Source organism: Miscanthus floridulus, chromosome 18 (assembly GCF_019320115.1).
Source record: "Miscanthus floridulus cultivar M001 chromosome 18, ASM1932011v1, whole genome shotgun sequence".
NCBI classification, from domain to species: domain Eukaryota; kingdom Viridiplantae; phylum Streptophyta; class Magnoliopsida; order Poales; family Poaceae; genus Miscanthus; species Miscanthus floridulus.
Window position 1 is genome coordinate 110,957,485 of NC_089597.1, and position 20,813 is coordinate 110,978,297.

The following is a 20,813-nucleotide window of genomic DNA, read 5'->3' on the forward strand; positions in this document are numbered from 1 at the left end:
AGTCACCAATTTGGAATATATGTACGCAGTCAAATGGAAGAATTACCTGAGCTGAGTATTATTGATATCATGATATGTACATAGTTTGCTTGAAGTCCCACACACTGCATGCGGTCTTCAATTAGTAATGATCTGATGCCTAGAAGGCTTTTCAGAACCCTATGTGTGTTTTTCTACAGGCACTGATGAAGAATTAAGTAAAAAGAAGTAATATCCAATGCACTAGGGCACGACCTGCAATACTGCAGGAGCTATGATCTGCAAGAAATATTGTGCGAATACACCTTTTTCTCATTCCACATCAACAAATTGAGTACAGTCAATATCTTGAAGAGTGATCTTGCCAAGAAAGAGATCACTTGCATGCATAGAGCACAAGGGGAGACATTTCTTGTTCAGACTCTCATGAATAGCACCTAATCCATGGACCCATTTCTTTTCATTCAACGGATCAATATTTAGGCGATTTTGCAGCAAACGTATTCTGTAAAGCACAGTTTCTGTTTTTGCACAAAAGTGTGCTAGGCATGGATAGGAGGTGCCATCAACTGCTAATATCACCTGATATCATCGTCAAGGCACCATCCACAGGCTTTGGGTCAGACAAGTTTTTATCACCCGTCATTTTGATCTCACGTTCTGTTGGATTGGAAGTGCACTTCTGCCATTCCATCATCATTTGCTACCTTTAAATCCTCTGTAAAATGGCTAATTCGCTTGCCTCTTAGTGCACTCATGCATCTCTGCTAGTGTCAAGAAGCAGGAGAACCTCAAGTGGTAAGTGACAACAGTCTTGACCATCTTGAAGTTACGGCAACAGCAGAAGAAATCTAGCCACCTCCTCCCAACGCCAGCATACCATCTGATGATATCTGCATCATCCAAACAGAGAAGTAGCTTCATTGGCCGTGGCCGGCCCATGGAATTTGTGAATCCAGCAAGCTTTACCGTTTTCCTTACAAGATCTATCGGCACACTTGGCCCTCATCTTAAGCTCTGTCAATTCCTCAACAGTCCTCTTCTCATATTGCTTCTCTTCTTCCTCCTCAGCTAGCCTCTCCTCTTGTTCTGTCATGTCATGACCTCCCATGGGCATAAAAAACTTGTCAATTGTCTCTTGTAATTTATCATATGAGTCCACCAAGGCAGGTGGCAATTGATCTCTCACCCTATTCAATGACAAGAAGTCACCTGACGCAAGCAGTCGGTGCCAATATTGGCAATGCTCACGTGATTCGAAGTATTCAGCCACTGTCTCCTCTGCCCAGTCCCTGAACAATTGCTGCACCTCTTTCTCAATCCTGGAAATCGAATTCAAACTCCTCGCCCCTCCTCATCCTCTTGAACAAGTGGTTCAGTATCTTCAAGCCGAGCTTCTTCCTCCTCGTCTACCGTGCACTTTTCAGCTTCCTGTGCCTTTTCAGCCTTCATCTTCAGATACTTCTTCCTTGCCCTTCTTTGCTTTCTCTGACATGGGTGGGTGCAAGACTGACGGTGGCACAGCTTGGAATTCTATCCCCAAAACTCAATCTTCTCTGATACAGCACTGTGGATTGAGCTCCCCAATCTATCCACCCTCACCTCCAAATCCCTCTCCAAGGCTGCAATTATCCTGTCCCTGATCTCAATTGTGAGCATCTTCGACCCAGACGTCACAACCAGAATATCATCTAGATACCGAATCGCATACACTCTCACAGGTGTATGCCGAACGCTGTCATCCTTCATTCTATAGTTGTAGGTTTGTTCGTATACCGTGTGTGTGTGAGGTGTGCGTGTGTGTGGTGGTGTGTGTCTGTATCCGAACAGATTCTACAGCTGTACTTAAGATGAGAGGCCCAAAAAAAAAAGGATGCTTTTTGTGCACTTCCTCACGGATGGCCATTATCTCTCCATCCACAAGATTGAAGAATATGTTCACTAGCGTGCCAGTGAGCTCTGATTCCTGTGGCAGCCCGCGTCCGAGCTCGCAGCCACCAAGCTCAAATGCGACCGCATCAGAGACGAACAGCTCGTTGAGGAACTCCAGGAACCCGGGATCATCGACCTTACTGGAGATGGCACCGAGCAGACGGCGAACGTGGCGGGGGGCGAAGGGCTGGCGCGGGATGGCGACGCGGAAGAACCAGGACGCGCTGGGAATGGACTTGAGGTATCGGACGGCTGCGTGGCGGCCGCGGTAAGCGAACGGGGCCGCGCGCGGGGCGAACACGGCGTCGAGGACGGAGGCGGCGCAGTGCAAAGCGAGGCGGAGCGGGAGCGTGGGGACGGGGAGCGGCTGGCCCTTGAGGCGGGACGGGAGGAGGAGGCGGAGGTGGGATGATGGAGATGAGAACGCGCCGGCGGCGGCGGCAATGGTGATTGGTGGGGGTTGGGGCGGGGTGGGGAGGGATGGGTGCTCGCGGCGGCTTAGGTGGAGCGCGGAGGAGAGGAGGACGGAGGGATGCGAGAGGAGGGGGAGGAGGGAGTGGAAGCGGTGGGTGGAGGCAGAGTAGTGACAGCGGCGGAGGAGTTGCTCGAGGTCCACGGCCGAGAGCGGCGCCGCAGTGGGTGGAGTGGGAGCGGGAGCGGGAGCGTTGGAGAGCGCGCGGGATGTGGGGAGGATGAAGCAGTGGCACACGCGGGTGTGGGCGAGGCGGTGGAGCATGAGCGGCGTGGAGATGGAGACGGTGGACGGGCTGCGGCGGCGGCCGGGCGGGTGGAAGGCAGATGTTTCAGTCGCCGATCGCTGCGCCGCTGCGTCGACGGGGAGGAGTGCTGGAGTGGTGGGGCCGTGGCGCGCGATTTGGGCTGAGCAAGAGAACGGGCCGACGCGCGTGCACCGGGCAGGTCCACTTGTTTAAGCCGGCGAGACGAGCTGAGCGACGGAAGCCCACGGACCTCTGGATGTTAGATGGCCCTCCAACAAATACTCTTTGCTCAAAAAAAAAAATCTCCAACAAATACTGTATGCTCTCTGATTCTTCACTCTTAACTCTAGCTTCCTTGGTTTTTCTAAAAAAAATACCTAGCTTCCTTGGTTCTCAGACAACCAACTGATACAATTAAAAAGAATAGCTCATAAGCAATAATCATATTTTTCTATAGTCAAACAAAAATAACAATAAAAATTAGGCAACAGAAATATAAAAGAAGTGTATTAGGCACGAATGGGGACCTGCTGACCCTTGCGGCTGTTCCTGTCGTTAACCACGTGTCCATGCCTTCTCCTACGGCGGCGGCTGCGGCCTGCTGGCCACCGGGTATGTAAACGAATAACGAAATACTAGCTAGCTTCCGGCGCCTCACTGAAAACTACAATGTGATATCAGAAGAGGAGCGGAAAATGCACGATGCATGTAACCATCCAATCTGCAGCTGCAGTGCCATCTCTTTAGGCACCATTAAAATGGAGACCTCAGACCTGTCACCTTTTCATCCTGTCCTAACTTCGACAGAGCACGCGTTCCTGGCGACATATTGTAGTGCAATTAACTGAGAGTTCGCTGGCATTTGCTAGAGAAACCTCGGTTTTGAGCCTGGAAATTCCAGCATGCCAATTAAACTCTCCAGAACGGCAACCAACACAACAACCAAGTACAACTTGAACCTCTAAATAAGCAAGGTAATCATGCCAGACAATACGTATCTGGACAAATTTACAAGCATGATCTGTTATTACGGAAACAAACAGGAAGTACAAAACAACAGCCCCCAGAAGTAACATTTTACAAACTCTTTTGTACAGCATGATCTGTTGTCTAAGTTACATCATATATATACCCCTTATTATCTCGGGACTCTACTTTAAAAAAAATAGAACAAATATGGCTTCACAGGGGAAAAAAGGGTTCGCAAGCTATCAAACAAACCTGTGACCTTGGGTAGGAAAGAATTGGAGTGACCGGATCACCAATGCAGTGATCTGGCACAAGTCATCGCACATGCAAATTGTCAGTGAAGAACACAACTCAGGAGCATGAGCAGCTAAAAACTCACTGGACTTGCTCCTCTAAAACCCACCGAGGGTCCCTTGACCCTGGTAGGCTACACTTACAATGACTCTTACCACTTCTGAATTGACTACGAGAGATTGCGAGTGCCTGTGCCTGAAAAAATGGTTTTACCTTTTGAAAACAGTGTCACTGTGCTCTGACCTAGCAAAGAAAAGCGCAGTCTGTTTGACAGTAGCAGGTTTTCAGAACAGCTGAAGGGCAATCTTGAGCCTGTTCTGCTTCCACTTTGGTAGCTTCCCAAATGCCTCCTTTGTCATCCCAAACTTTTCTCTGAACTCCGACGAAGACAGATATGTCTGCAATGTGCCAGTGTAGTAGTTTTAGGGCTTGAGTCAGTTAGGCAATGGCGCCGTAAGGGCAGAAAGATTTACCTCTCGCTTGGTAACATCAATGTCTGTGGGGGGATTGGTGGATGATGTCCTCAAGAGGTCATATGGGTATATAGGAAGCCCTGCTTGACCATCTGCATGACTCTCTTTTACATCTTCCTCTACTGTAGGAGCTGCAATTTGACTATCCTTTGTAGGGTTAATTTCCTTGGCGTTTGTCTCTAGTTTAGGTTTGCTCGCTTCAATTTGGGGCTTGCTTGCATCAGGGCTCGCTTGACACCAAAAGAAGATAGAAGGTAAGAGAAACCATGCCAGAAATGTAAAATACCACTATCCTTTTTAAGGATGCTAGCATACCTTTTATTGACTTTGGTATTAGAGTTGCTTTAGGCCGCTCAAAAGTAGAAGAAATTGCAGCGATTGAAGCTGTCCTTGGAGGTGGCTTTGAAGAATCAGGAGATACAGGCTTCGGAAGTTGTTTCCTAACAACTGGTGGAGGAGTTGATAGGTTTCGAGCATTTGGGTTCTCGAAGTTAGCAGCCAATGCATTGAAAGCAGGCGACCTTCCTCTGACTCTAACACGATCAGGACTGAATGACATACTTCTGGAACGTTGGGATTTATCAGGTACACTAGACCTTCCAGTGTGCTGTCGATGTTGTTGGCCTTCTTTTTGGTTTCTACAAATATTATAACCATGGATTAGCCTAATTCTAGGAAAAACAACATTAGGAAACTGAGCTAAACACAGTGAATGCATGTTGATCCAGTCAACCACTGCATATGGTCCCAACTGTCTAACAAGATACTCCCTCCATCCCAAAAAGGATGCAATTCTAGAATAGTGCTCAGTCAAACTGTGAAGTTTGACGAAATTTATGAAAAGGTATTAATGCTTATCATACTAAATAGGCGTCATTCGATTTGCCATGGAATATATTTTCATAATATACCTATTTTGAATCTTAAATGTTGTTACTATTGTTCCATAAACTCAATCAAATTTAAGTTAGGACAAAACCTATAATTGCATCCTTCCTGGGACGGAGGTAGTAATTGTCATTATCGGATACAGAAATCTTACATCTGCTCTTGGTTTTACTCCATCCTTCACTATAGATAGCCTCCTTTCAAATGAGTTACCATGCATCTGAAACAACTCACAAGGGAAAAACATGAGTTTAGCACGTGATATTTGCTCAACTCCAAAGCCACTGTAATCGAGAAGGGAGTGCTTACTGCTGATTTTGCTGAATCCCAACTGAAGAACCTGGTGAAATATTGGGGTTCACTTCCTTCAGTGACGACATAAAGTGGTGTTTCTCGTGATACATTCTCCATTAGAATGTCAAATTCTAGAAATTTCTGCCACAAAGCATGGTTTCACAATCCACTTTAAATTTTGAAAAAAAAGGCTTCTCATTTATAGCACTCTATACAAAGAAAATATGAATGTATCATATACCTCTCCAATGTTCAAAGCTTGTGATCGTATTTTTGTGTCCACACGTTGTCCAACCCATACAAAGACACATGAGTGACAATCCAAAATAAATATATCCTCCGTCATCAAATCATCTTGAGTGAAGTTGAATATTTCTCTGACCTACAGAACCAGTTTACCAGCATTAATTATCAGCACACTATTTTCATGACAAACAATATATAAACTTCAGCATACGCACCTTAAGCACCCCTTCTCACCCCAAAGTATGACCACGGGAAAAAAAAATCAAAAAGAGGAAATCAGATAAGGTGCACAATGAATTATAAAGACCAATTAAGATATTAAGATAATGAATAAATGCAGTGGGGAACTTTCAAATTTGTCTTACCCTTTATAAAAGTACAAGCAAATAAATGAGGGTCACTTTCTTGATCCCTCACAATCTTCTGGCTGCCATACTCAGACTTGACTCCAAGTAACTTCCAAAACTGATCATATTCAGATCCTTCTTTGAGCATTCTGGACTGCAAATTTGGCTGCATATATAGTGGATAGAAGAATGGAAAGGTTCAGTGTTGCAGTAGTTTATATGATAGAGCAGTGAGCAGCGCAACCAGGACAGAAACATGCTCAGGTAATGTATCAATATAAAGTTACACAGAAGCAATCAACAAGCTAATATGCAAGTTGGGAAGATATGATCAGGAAGCATATATGTTGTCATAATACAACTAGACAAGCAATGAACGGATTTACTGCCATACAATGGCTATGTTGATTTAGTAATAACATGATGTACACATGACAGGAAACAGATGTAAAAATAGTTACTAGGAAATTAGAATAAGTAAATAATATTGTATGATGTTGATGGTGTGCAAATAAGTCTGAAGATAACATTGTACAACATATTAGTAGAAATTATAAAAATAGCTGTAGTGATCATTGTTTGAAGGAATGAAGCTCACTACATTCCTGGGGGCAACAACCCAAACATGTACATGAGTTGGGCATATATGCATCTAAGCCCTTACACAAAGAGGAAAATATGAAAATATGCTATACACCATATATATCTAACACCCCCCCCCTCAAACTCAGGGTGAATTACAAACACTGAGTTTGGAGAGAAAGAAACGATGTTGAACTCGCGTCTGCGCCTTGGTGAAGAAATCAGCCACCTGGAGCTCGGAGGGCACATAGCGAAGAGCAATGACATCATCCTGCACCTGAGCCCGAGTGTAATATGCATCAACTCCAATATGCTTGGTGAGCTCATGCTTCACAGGATCACGAGCTATATTGATAGCACTGGTACTGTCAGACAGAAGAGGAGTGGGCATAGAAACTGAAACACCGAAATCCTCAAGTAACCATCGAAGCCAAGTAACCTCTGCTGTCGCAAGAGCTATAGCTCGCAACTCGGCCTCTGCACTCGAACGAGAGACCGCTGTCTGCTTCTTTATCTTCCAAGCAATGAGAGAGCCACCAAGAAAAATACAATAGGCAGAAAGAGAGTGACGATCAGAGTCACTAGCCCAAGTAGCATCAGAGTAGGCTTGGAGTTGAAAAGAGCTAGAACGCGGGAAGAACAGACGACGAGTAATGGTCCCACGAAGATAACGCAAGACACGAAGAAGATGACTATAATGGACATGAGTGGGAGAAGAAACAAATTGACTAAGAATGTGCACAGCATATGAGATATCAGGACGGGTCACAGCTAGATAGACAAGACTCCCAACAATATGACGATACCGAGTGGGATCGGTGAGAGGTTTACCATCAGTAGCACGGAGCTGAAGATTAAGCTCGATGGGAGTCTCAACAGTGCGATGATCAGTGAGGCAAGAGCGAGCAAGAAGATCCTGAATGTATTTTTCTTGGGATAAGTAAATGCCATCAGAGGTGGAAGAGACCTCAATCCCAAGGAAATAACGAAGAGGACCAAGATCAGACATAAGAAACTGCTCGCTGAGGCGTGCCTTGACAAAGGCAATATACTCAGAATCATCACCAGTGATAATCATATCATCAACATAAAGAAGAAGAAGAGTGCGACCACGAGGGGATGTGTGAATAAACAAGGCAGGGTCATGACTGCTTGGGGAAAAACCAGCAGCAATGATCACAGAGGCAAAGCACTGAAACCAAGCACGAGGAGCTTGTTTCAGACCATAAAGAGAGCGACGAAGACGACAAACCATGCCATCAGGAACAAGATACCCAGGAGGTGGTCGCATGTAGACCTCCTCACGGAGTTCACCATTAAGGAAGGCATTTTTGACATCAAGTTGAGAAATGGACCAAGCACGAACAGAGGCCACAGCAAGGAGAGTGCGAACAGTGGTCATGTGAGCCACAGGAGCAAATGTCTCATCATAATCACGACCATACTCTTGCTGAAAACCACGAGCAACAAGACGAGCCTTATAACGCTCGAGAGAGCCATCAGAGCGAGTCTTGATCTTATAAACCCACTTGCACGTGATGGGACGAGCATGAGAAGGAAGAGGGACAAGGTCCCAAGTGCCAGTGCGCTCAAGAGCAGCAATCTCCTCAGCCATGGCTAGTTGCCATTCAGAATGACAAATGGCATCATGGTATGTGGCCGGCTCAGAAAAGACAGTGCCAGCAAAACCATACCTATCAAGAGGCTTCAGCAAGCTACGATCGCGAAGATTATAATGAGAGGAGGGCTGAGATAAAGAATCGTCAACCGAAGATGGCTCAGCAGGAGAGGAGACATCAGAAGGCAACTCAACAGGAGGCGAGGAATCCAGGAGTCGACGACTGTAGGTGTGAATCACGGGAGGTTTGGAATCATAAATGGACCGAGGAGCATGTGAAGACGACTCAGGAGGGCAGCGGAGGAGAAGGTGGAGGAGGTGAAGATGGTTTAGGAGGTGGAGATGGTGACGGAGGAAGAAGCACAGTGGAGATAGGTGTATCAGGAAAAGTCAAGAAGGACAGAGGCTCAACAACGGCCTGAGGAGAAACATCAGAGGAGGGCCGAGGATAGAAGGAACGAGACTCATCAAAAGTAACGTCCCGAGAGATCCGCATACGACGAGCAGTCGGGTCCCAACAACGATAGCCCTTGTGCTCAGCACTATAGCCTAAGAAAACACACTCAACAGATTGATGGGTGAGTTTAGTGCGTTCACGAGGAGCAAGAAGAACATAGCACAGACATCCAAAAAGGCGAAGACTAGAGTAATCAGGTGGATGTCCAAAAAGGCGCTCATATGGGATGCCACCTTTAAGAGCAGATGAGGGTTGAATGTTCGGTTAAATAGGTGGTAGTGGAGATTGCTTCAGCCCAGAAATGAGGTGGGACCGAGGAAGCAATCATAAGAGCACGAGCAGTTTCAAGAAGGTGACGATGTTTACGCTCAGCAACACCATTCTGAGCGTGCGCACCAAGACAAGAAAATTGTGAGAGTCCCTTGCTCAGAAAGAAATTGGCGAAGAGCACCCGAAAGATATTCCCCGGCAGAGTCAGGCCCGAAAAACACGAATAGGAGCATCAAAATGAGTGCGAATCATCCGAGCAAAAGTTTTATAAATGGATAACACCTCATTACGATGTTTCATGAAATACACCCATGTGAAGCGAGAGAAATCATCGATAAATATGACATAATATTGATGACCCCCTTTTGAAACAAAAGGTGCAGGACCCCATACATCTGAATGAACAAGATCAAAAGGACGCTGTGACACAGACCCACTAGAGGGATATGGAAGCTGGATCTGTTTGCCAAGCTTACAGCCCTGACACTGATCTAAAGAAACATCACCAGAGACATTTCCTAAAACACCACGATGGACAAGAGCGGATAAGCGGGAACCACATAGATGTACCAGGCGATGATGCCACTGAGCAAAAGAGGAAGAAGCCGATGCAGGAGAAGCAGAGCTCACAAGACAGGCAGAGGCAACAGAAGGAAGACGAAGCCAATCGAGTTCCCAGAGATGTGGAGAATCACGGCGGCGAGGGCCAGTACCAACTAGGAGACCCGTGCTGAGATCCTGAACACGGCAAGAGTCAGAATCAAAAATAACACGACAACCATGATCAGTGAGCTGGCCTAGCAGAAATAAGTTGCATGGTCAAATCAGGAACATAAGAAACATTAGGAACATGAAATGAAGAAGAAAGAGTGCCACGACCAACAACCGAAAGAGATGAGCCATCAGCAGTTTGAACAGTGAGAGGAATGGAAGGAGAGCAAATAGAAGAAAGAGAGGTACTATCAGGTGTCATATGAAAAGAAGCACCAGAATCAAGAATCCATGGCAAGATACCTGAAGTGGATGGTGGTCTCTCAATAAAAGACTGAGAAGTAGCAGCAGAGAGTACTGGGGCAGGAGTGACAGAACCAGCAGCTCCAGTAGTGACAGAACCAGAAGCTCCAGTAGGTGGAGGAACAGCAAGACGACGAAGTAACATGAGTATCTCCTGCTGTGCATCAGGATGCTGAGACTGAGCATGTGAGGAACGCCCACCTCGGCGAGACTGAGACTGAGCCTGCCTCTTCTTCTTGTAACAATGATCCTCATCATGTCCATCTCTGCCACAGTGCTTACAATGAAGGCCACCTGAGTTGCGAGTCCCCGAGCCGCCATAGGCTGCTGAAGCAGGCACTTTGGGAGGAGAACCAAGAATTCCAGACCGAGCAACCAGAACTGAGGAGGACGTCGACTGAAGTAGACCAGCAGAACGAAGGCGAGTCTCCTCATTACGAACAGCAGCAAGAGCCTCCATCAAGGACACGCACGGCTCACGAGCAAGTAATTGAGCACGAAGGGGCTCAAACTCAGCACGCAGACGAGTCAGGAAGTCATAGGTGCGACGAAGCTCGAGGCTGGCTCTGTTGCTTCCTGCAGGAGTCACAAGTGTCCGGGGACAACTGAGGACTAAGAGTGTCAGTTCACGCCATATTGCAGATAGCTTGTCGAAAGAAATCCTCAACCGAACTGTCACCCTGCTGCAACAGTTGTTCTTGACGTAGGGCGGCAATATAAGTGGACTGACCAGAGGGCTCATAGCGCTGACGAAGAACAGCCCACATCTGAGCAGCATGATCAAGCCGAATAACCTCTCCTGCCAGATGCTTTTTCCATACTAGCAACAAGAACAGCCCCAGCACGAGCATCTTCATCCAACCAAGTCCGATAAGCCCGAAAATGAGACATGTAAGAGGCCATATCATCATCATAAGCTTCGCGCAACTTCTTTTGTTCCTCTTCAGATATTTCTGGAGGAATCACCGGCTGCACTGGACTGATCAGGCAATGCTGGACAAGGTAGCTCACCACTAAGAAACTCCCAGAGTCGGAGACCACACATATGCCACCGCATATGTGGAACCCAGTCATGATAATTGGTGCCATCGAAAATCACTGGACAACGCGGGATTTGAGCGCCTCCAGAGGGAGGAACAGGAGGAGATGCCATCTTTCTTTCTCCAGAAAAGCAGAAAAACAGTAGCAGCAAAGCGGGATCTGACTTTTTTTTTACCTAATCTAAAACAGAGCAAGCAGCAAAGGATGTGAGAGGGGCGCGGGAGATGAGCACGCAGAATCGAGCGCGCGCGTGGGAAGAGCGGAGCAAGGGCGCGCGCGGGAACAGAGAAAAACAGAGCACTCGAAACGGACAGCCGCAGAGCAGAGCCGCGCCCAGCAGAGCAGCGGAGGAAGGGCGCGCGGCGGCGGGGCGCCCAGCGACGGGGCCACGGAGGACGCGCGACGGCGGGGCCGCTGCCGGCCGCAGAGGGCGCGCGATGGCGGGACCGCGCCCGGCCGCGGAGAGCGCGCGATGGCGGGGCCACGCCCAGCTACGGAGCGTGCAACGGGAAGAGCACGCGAGGGAGAGAGCCTGGCGGGCGGCGGAACTCCAGGCAAGCGCAACGGGAAGAGCGCGCGAGAGAAGCGAGGTAAGCCCTAAATCCTAGGCTCTGGTACCATGTTTGAAGGAATGAAGCTCACTACATTCCTGGGGGCAACAACCCAAACATGTACATGAGTTGGGCATATATGCATCTAAGCCCTTACACAAAGAGGAAAATATGCTATACACCATATATATCTAACAATCATTAAGTCATCATAAATGCAGCAACTAGAAATCTACTATATAACTGTTTTCAGAAAATCTTTAGCTTAGATGGTTGACTAGTCATTACCCACTGGTTGCATCAATCTAGAAATAACAGAAAAAAGAAACACAACTTAAGGCCTAAATTATCATGTGGATAATGAGTTCACTGAAGTGCAGCGGCAACATAGCAGAATGTTCATTTGAATGGTCAACCACACCAACATGACATAATCACTAAAAAACACTCCTCAAACCTTGATCACATCTAGCTGCCTCTCAGCGAGCTCTTGGTCCATTGATGAGCTTAGATTACCGATCCATGTAAATACTGTATCTCCATCATGCAGTATGTAACAATAAGAAGAGTTCAGCGACGATGCTGCCTGGTAATAAGAATCATAGCATTGTCATAACTTTTGCAATGAGGTAGAAACAAAACCCACTAAGATAACAAGGCCATAACACAACCATAATGCCTTGTTTGGAGAAGACAATAAAAAATAAAGTACCGTGTCAACTTGAATAGCTTGCATATTCTCTGGCCCTGAGCCCTGAACTCGAAAAAGTGCAACCCCGTTTTCTGAATAGGTATCATCTTCAATGCCGTTTTCTGAGACAAATTTCTTATACCCAGTACTTGTACCTCCCTGTATTTAGTGAAAAACGTAAATACACATATGAATCATATTACCGCTGTAAGGAGAAAGAATTCACAGAAGCTTATATTCACATGAATTTGATTAAAGAACAACCTTGTATATAACCAAGTTTTGAAATATTGGGAAAAATTCAATGGGTTCCTTTCCTTCATAAACGCGAACCTGTGATGACCAAAGAAAATGAGGTTAGGATAGTTAACCAAGATTTACAAAAATCTTTTAAGACAGGACTGGAAGAGTATTAACCAGAACAGCCTGGAATTTTAAAGACTCAATCATCTTGTCAGCTAGTGAAATGGCTGCACTTCTTTCCTCCTGTTTATATATGGAAAAAGCAACAACATGGTTAAGTAATCCAACTCGATAGCATTTAACAAAGAAACAAAAGTGTTAAGATGGCCATAATTGAATGCTCCTCGGAAATAGTGATTAATATATATACAATCTAGAAATGTTGGTAGTATAAGCAACACAGAATCAGTTCCTAGAAGTTGGTCTCACTAATTTTGATTTTTGAGAATATGCAAAGTATATTATCAATATATATAAGGCTTGATCTTTCTTTTAATGATTCAGCTTAGAACAGCATATGCATTTCCATTTTCTCACATAACACAAAGCACATTGTTAATAAAGTACAGACATGCACTAAATAATGAGACATTGCGTAAGTTTCATGGCAATGTATCAATCATATGTGCAATGCAGCAAATGGAAAATGCATTAAACAATTACCTGGACACTCTTCTTCCCAAACCAGGTACCAATAAGGCATTCATCTCCATTGTCTCCAGGATACGTGTATTGAAAGATATAGCAGTCTCCACTGTAAAACTTGCATTGCTCAGAGAACGAAAGGAAAGTCTTATCACTGCCATTCACACGCCAAACCTGTAAGATATCAGCTACCTGAGATTTTGTACATCTAAATGACACTTTAGTTTCTTTTTTCTTGAACACGCAGGAGAACTGCATATCTTTATATTAAGAAGAAAAAGGGGCAAGACCCTTACAACACACACCCTTGTTTCTGAGATTACATATCTTCCCTTCTCTTACAACAAACACGACCAGAATTAGAATACCTACTGGTTCACAGCCAGCCCTAGGGCAAGAAGGAAAGAAATACACCGGGCCCATGCTAAGGTCCAGTAAAACATTTCCTCAAAGGTGAGCAGCAAAATGACATTTAGTGTTATGGTAGGAAAGTCTTAAGTGAATGAGTGCATGAATGGTAAGAGCAACACTGCCCCCCCCCCCCCCCCCCCAACCAAAAAAGAACACGAATGTATCAGGCTATTATATAACAGTACAATCCTACTTGGCGCTTGGCCAATCAAAACATGGTTATTTTAGCAGTGGTGTTCAAAAAAACATTATTTCATCTTGTTATTGAAACTAAACCCTTCCAAGTAGATTTGTGTTCTACTGCTCTAACTGACAATCTTATTCCAGAGTATCAGTGGTACTATGTCACAAGCTCAATAAATGATAAATCAATAGCTACAACTGAATGTGGTCTGGTTGCAATATCTTTTCTAAGAAAGGAAGTTCACTGACCTGTAAATTGCCAGTGCAATCAATCTGAGGTTGAGGCTCTTGCTTTACAGGAGCAGCTTTTGCTGGACCCTTAAAATTAAATCCTTGTCGCTTAAGAAGAGCTACAGTAGGAAATTTAGTTAGAAAGAATCAGTTGTGGCAAATAAAATGAAAAAAAATAAGATTTGCGGCTCAGATGATAACCTGCCACTTTTCCTCTGCTTTCATCCGAGACAACTGCATCAGCTTTCTTAGGCCATTTATCAAACTTTGATTTGAATGTAACAGTCTCAAATCCTTCCATGAGCCGAATAATATGAGATTTTGGCCGGTTTCCTTCACGTAGTAATTCCTGAAGAAGTAAGAATGTGTTTCTGTATGTTTAGAGAAAAAAATAGGCCAACTATTGTCTAAAATATGTGGCAAATCGAAAAATGAGAAAAACTGGAATGCCAGGGCGAGGGCATCTTCTCAGATAATGATATTTAACTAATATATTGGGGTTAGTAGTCCGCAACACCAGGGATATCTTAAACTTGATGAAAACCCATATTGTGGATCATGCTGATTTGCTGAACTACCCGCCAAGTAAAGTTGAATTGGTCAAAAGGCCTTCTCTTGCACATAAACTTTAACTCACGTCAAAGATGGCACTACTATAACATAGTCAATACTCGCCATAGGAACTCTTTTTTATTGATGCAGGTGAACCCAAACTCTTTTATAGGCAATTTCTAGTTTGATGCCTAAGCTTCCCATGCTTAACAACATTGGCTGCAAAATTTCTTAGCAAATATACATCTGTGGTTGCCACATTGGTGATGGACCTTAGCTCTATTACATCTGTGGTTGACCTCTCATTCGCCTCCTTTTTTCCCTATATCTGCCGTGGCTGGTTCACATAAAGTGGAGCATTATCATAGCCACTAAATCAAGATTGCAGAAGAAAGACAATGTTACCTCAGCAGCCGAGCCTCCTCGTTTCCTTTCTTCAAGAGTTGTTTCTCTACCCATCCAGACATAAATTTCAGAACCACAGTCTAGTAGGTAACACTTTGATGAATCTAATAGCTCTCTTTTTAGAATTTCGCAATCAATAGGAGCTGATTGGCCCTTATTGACACTGGTAGTAAAAAATAGAAAAAAAAACATTTCAGCAGAGGAGAAAATAGACATGCTATAGCATAACCATGAAAGATATAATTCATTCAAAAAGAATTAAATTTACTATGTTTTGTCCCTTGTGATATATTACCAAAGCAATTTTGAAGTGGAAGTAGAATCTTTCCCGTTGAGTTCAGAAAACGTCTTTCTTGGTAAAGGAGCAAATCCGCCAAAGAGACCCCAGAATTCACCAGCATCAGCGTCTGCCATCAACTTTCCATCCTCTGTTTGAAAGACTCAATTATAATTCTGAAAGAATATCGGACCTTGTCCATTTAAGCTTGTATAGACCCTTTTGGCCAAGATTAACTTACCAACCGCCGCTACTTCACATTTCCCATCATGGTTGGTATCTTTAAGATGTTGCACAACCTCAAGTGCTTTAGCCCTCTCCTGAATACTTGAATTTGATCCATTGAATTGGAATATCTTAGATTTTGTATCTAAAATAAATATGTCATCATGGTTGAGTGATGCTCGTGCAAAAGGAACCTGTTGGAGAGAAAAAAAAGGAATGTGGTATCCGTACTAGGAAGCTGACTGTACAAGGACCAATTGACAACGAAATTCACCTCTTTAACATGAACAGTATGCTTTCCTCTGCAGACAAATAATCGTGTTTTATGCTCCCGCTCATTTACTTCAGCGTGCCTGAAGCCAGATGCAACACCACCTTCCTCTGGTATAATACACGGCTTAAAGTACGAAAGAAATTTCTCAGTCTCATTTCCCTGTATTTCACGGTATTGGACAGCTCTTCCACCAAGAGCAGCATCGAGTTCCACAGTCTTGATTGCAGCTGTACCAGCTTCATCCTATTCATTAATAACAATGCAATTTATAAATCTTCTTGTTCATTAGCTACATTGCAAGCAAATGAAATGAACTCAAAATGTGAAAGCAAACCTGACTGGTATCTTTGCCGAGCCAATAATGGATATCATGCCGAAAAGAACCATTCTTAAGGGCAGTTGTCTGTTCAAAGAACAAAATAACTATTAATAAATTTCACTCCTGATCAATATGAATATGAGCATATAACTGTAATCTGAGTATCTGCACAATATAAACATTTTATTGTAGCATAAAGAATATACTGAAATGATCAGTAGCATCAGAAACAACTAATTCCTTCTAGTATGAAGGATGCATGATTTGATAAGCATGTGAACTGGGGAAGTAAAGATGTAGTGAACTAGTGATCTTTGGAGTAAAGATGTAAGCAATGGAAACAATTGCGCTCCTGACATCAGGCAGCTCACAACGTTTTTTCCCATAGAACTAAATATAGGAATTGACGCATTTACTATATGAGCAAAGCTGAGTACCTTCAGTACTATATAGGAATCTCCTGTGAAAAATTTCCCATATGATTCCTTGGGAACAGGAACAGCCTGTAACTTTTCAATCCGCCATATTTCCAATCCACTGACCGTTGTTAAGGATAATAATACAGAGATGAATTAATAAGAATCATAGACAAACAGAATTGAATGTTAGTACTGCAGCACCATGCTAACCTAATGTCCCCAGTTATTATCACAAAGGTTTACCGTGGACTCGTGGTTCATGAAATATAATTTGTGGTCGACCTACAAGTTTTTTAAGGATTTTCTACTGGATACTATGGCAGCAGGGACTAATTCGAAATAATAATAAAACTGTAATGAGAAAAATGATGGCACGTGACATTCTTGGAACGAAACGACAGGCAGGGATAAGTATAGATATTGTGACCAGTAGCAAACTAGAAACTGAAGGATACTCTTTTTGACCTGCACCTTGAAAGACAGGATCCACCTCCCTCATTGAAACAGCCATAGGACCCCTAGATTTTGTCGGACTAGTCTTTGGTGGTTTTTGCTTCAGGAGAGAAGAAAAGGTGTGCTGAAACAGGGGGGGGAAAGATGAATCCTCAAAGCAAAGCCTGTATAAAAGCATTCTTAAACAAGAACATAAACACAGATCCTTTATAATATTTAGACGTGGATAGTGAAAATCCAAAATGAGATGAAATACATGCGAATTTTTTGACAACACTGCATGCAAAAGTTTCCTATTCAAAACGCCTACTGATAGAAACACAATGCCGCTTGTGAGTTTGCCGTTCATAAGGGCTGAGGACTTCCTTCTATGTCATTAGAATGTCTAGCAGTTCCCAAGACCTCTTGTCTGCTCCAGTATAATGCTAGGAACTCGAACAACACCCGAGAAACATCCACAAACTAAGGAGTTGGCATGATATAGAGCAAACTAACATCCTGATCACAGTATCATCCGGCTTCAACAATGTGACAGAAATTGCTTGTATCCAACTATGGTGCAGAAAGTACTGAGCATAAGATTTGCAAAGACCAGCTAATTCACTAAATTCCAGATAGAACATCACATCATTTGCAGACTCAAACTCCTATACCCACAGAATAGACAGGTGCTTGACACGTTTCCAGGATGTTATGGAACTGCTCCAGTGAACTCCCACCTTCCATTCCAATGAAGTACCAGCTGCCGAATTTGATCAGCCCATTTAACAGAAGGTTGAAAGCTAACCCACGAAATGCGATGTTTCTTTGTGCAACTCCCGGCCAAAGTCCAATTGAGAAGACATGACATCCTAGGTCCAACAAAACATCCATATCCAGCTCACTCAATCCAAAACAAAATGATGTGTGGGAACTTGCATGACTCATGCTCCAACACACAAAACTAACCGAACCTTGCTTCCAAAACAATCCAACTGGGCAGCCAAATCCAATGACTTCTGGAGCACGAATCAGCATCAGGATAAGCAAACAGAGCCATCAAGTGGCAGATGAACAAGCATAAATCGGACCAAATTCCGGCCACCCAGATCCACCTCACGCCCAAAAAGAAAAACAAAATCGCTCCTCTCATAAGACTAGTCTCCAGACAGCGGCTTAAACCATTACAGTGATCCAACGTCTAATCTAAATCGTACAAAATGGGCATTCCCATTCCAAATGCCAAACGGCCAGATCCCAATCCGCCATCCAGAAATCAACCGAGCAAAATTTCCCCACCACTACAACATGCTAAACCCCATCATTCATCCACGACCCACTAACAAATCCCAAAAACTCACAGAATTCCCACAGCCCAGATCCGACGCACCCAAGCCGGGCAGCCAAGCAGAGACCCCCGCGTACCTTGATCGCTGACCCCGGCGCGGCCATGGTCAGACCTCAGATCGCCAGAAGCCGAAGCCCCGATCAAAGGACCAACTTAACCACCCCCGCCGCGGGCACCATTAAACAAATCCCCGGCCCTTCCCTCCCCACATCATTCCCTAAAAAAAATTGCTGAAATGGAGGATTCGGTCGCCACGCACCTGGGCCGGGGGGCGGTGGCGGAGTCGAATCGTGGGGAGGACTTAGCTAGCCAGCGGGTTGCTGTCGCTGCTGCCGTTAGCGCGCGCCCGGGCTGGCGTTAGCCTTTTGCGGGGCGAACGAACAGGGCCGCGAAAACGAGGTGAAGCCTCCGAATTAACTAATAATCCGTTAATCCCCGGCTAAACGGGACGGAGCGGAGAGAGGTTGGGTTTGGGAGGCGAATGATTGGAGGCGAGGCGTGGGCGTGGCGGGTGGCGTGCTCGCCACTATGGCGGAGGAGGACGACGAGGAGGATGGAGAGGCAGAAGACAGGACAGGCGAGGGGGAGGTGGAGCCGATTTTTTTACATTTTAACCCTTTTTATTTTGAAAGTTTCTCATAGATAAATCCTTGACAGAAAGAATTCAGAAAATGGACCCTTAGCTCGGCGTCATTGGTCTGGACACGGTAAATAACATGGCAGTGAGCTCGGCGCCGTAGATCTTGGCGCCGAGTTCGATGTCATAGATGTTGGCACCGAGCTCGGCGCCAGAGTGACTGGCGCCGAGCTCCCTGCCATTTAACCCCAGCCAATGTTCCTGCCCTAGCGTTCTTGCTCTTCTTTCTCCTTTCCTCTCGGATTTTTTCTCTCCCCACTTCACCCTACCTCACGAATTGGCATATTGGACCTTGGAAACTTTGATTTGATCCGTAGATCTTCGAGAGCAAGGTATCCTCGCTCTCCTCCTAGTTTTTTTTGCATCGATTTAGTATGTATTAGTCGGATTTTTTAACGTAATAATCGTCATCACTTAGGGTTTCATTGTATCCATCAATATATGTATTATACAACCGTAGAATGATGCCAAGGCGTAAAAAAGCTAGCAAACCTAGGCGCATGTAGTTATGTTATGGGTTCATTGTTGTGCATCAAATGGGAAACCCTAGGTTTATAGTTTAATGTTAACTGCTTTGGGTTCTTATAACGAAATTGGTTGTATTGTAGTTATGGTTCTCATTGACATTTATTTGTGATGTTTTGATTTATGTTTGTTAAATTACGTCCGTTTTGTTAGATGCAAGAAATATTTCAGGAGGAATTTTGGTGAAAACGGAGTCGTCCTCGAGAATTATACCCCGACGCGTCTAGCAAATATGCCCCCGTCCCTCCTGACCTCCCTGTCCCTAACTGTGACTGTGGTTTTCTGGCCCATGTTTTTCAGTCGAAACATCCGGACATAGTGACGCGTTGCTTCTACACATGCAGTCGTTTTAATGTAAAAAATTATTTTCACTATCCTTTTTTTATTTGTGTAAGTATGCTACTAATATTTTATTGGAATCTCGTTGTGTAGGACCATGAGATGTGCTTTTTCTTTCAGTGAATCGACGGTGCAGACAAGTTTGATCCTAGGTACCTTCTTTTCGACGATTGGTTTAGAGGGAGACATCCACGTGAGCACTTCAAGCGGTAGGCTCTCATCCATTTCTCCAAATCTCTCACAAACCTGTGATCCATTGTCTACCTTCTGCAGTTGATGCGGTTCTGACCTGCTCTAATTTTTCCTGAAAGTACTTGTCCTTAAGCTGTCGAGCAGCCTTCTGAAACAAATCAAAGTTACCCTTCACACCATCCTTCCGGAGTAGATTCTTGGCAAGGTGCCGAGTACACCAACGATGGTGCAAATGTGCATACCCTCTATCTGCTCTCGCACGATATTAAGTATGCCCTGGTGCCTATCAGATATGATGCCAACCTCCCTGCCAGGCCCAACCACGTGTATCCGGACTAGCCTCAAGAACCATCCTCAACTGTTATTGTTCTCCTTCTCAACCAAAGCAAATGCCAAAAGAACCAACTTGTTGTTCGCGTCACAGGATATGGCTATAAGAAGTGTGCCCTGGTATTTACCAATCAAGAACGTACCATCAATGGAGAAAACAGAACGACAGTGCCTAAAGGCATCGACACACTGAGGGAAGCACCAGAAGGCATGGAAGAATATCTGCCTCCCATCCTTCTATGCATTAGGTTTTGAGATGTACTCATAATGCATGCCTGAATTCACCGCTTTGATTGCATTGAAAAGAATTGGCAGCTGCTCATACACATCTCACTAAATAAAGGCATATCATTAAATAGCACAGGCACGTTTTGCATGTCAACAAACTCAACATATCCATAGCGATCGCTTTCAATGGTGCCTCCATGATATATGGTGACTAGGTTGTCCATCTAATTCAA

General features: G+C 44.6%; 2 pseudogenes; both read right to left on the bottom strand.

Annotated features, from left to right (window-relative positions):
* Positions 1–206: 206 nt before the first annotated feature.
* LOC136519696 (nuclear intron maturase 3, mitochondrial-like) lies at positions 207–2,893 on the bottom strand (annotated as a pseudogene).
* Positions 2,894–3,569: 676 nt separating this feature from the next.
* On the bottom strand, positions 3,570–18,562 carry LOC136519695 (villin-3-like; annotated as a pseudogene).
* Between the last annotated feature and the right edge of the window lie 2,251 nt (positions 18,563–20,813).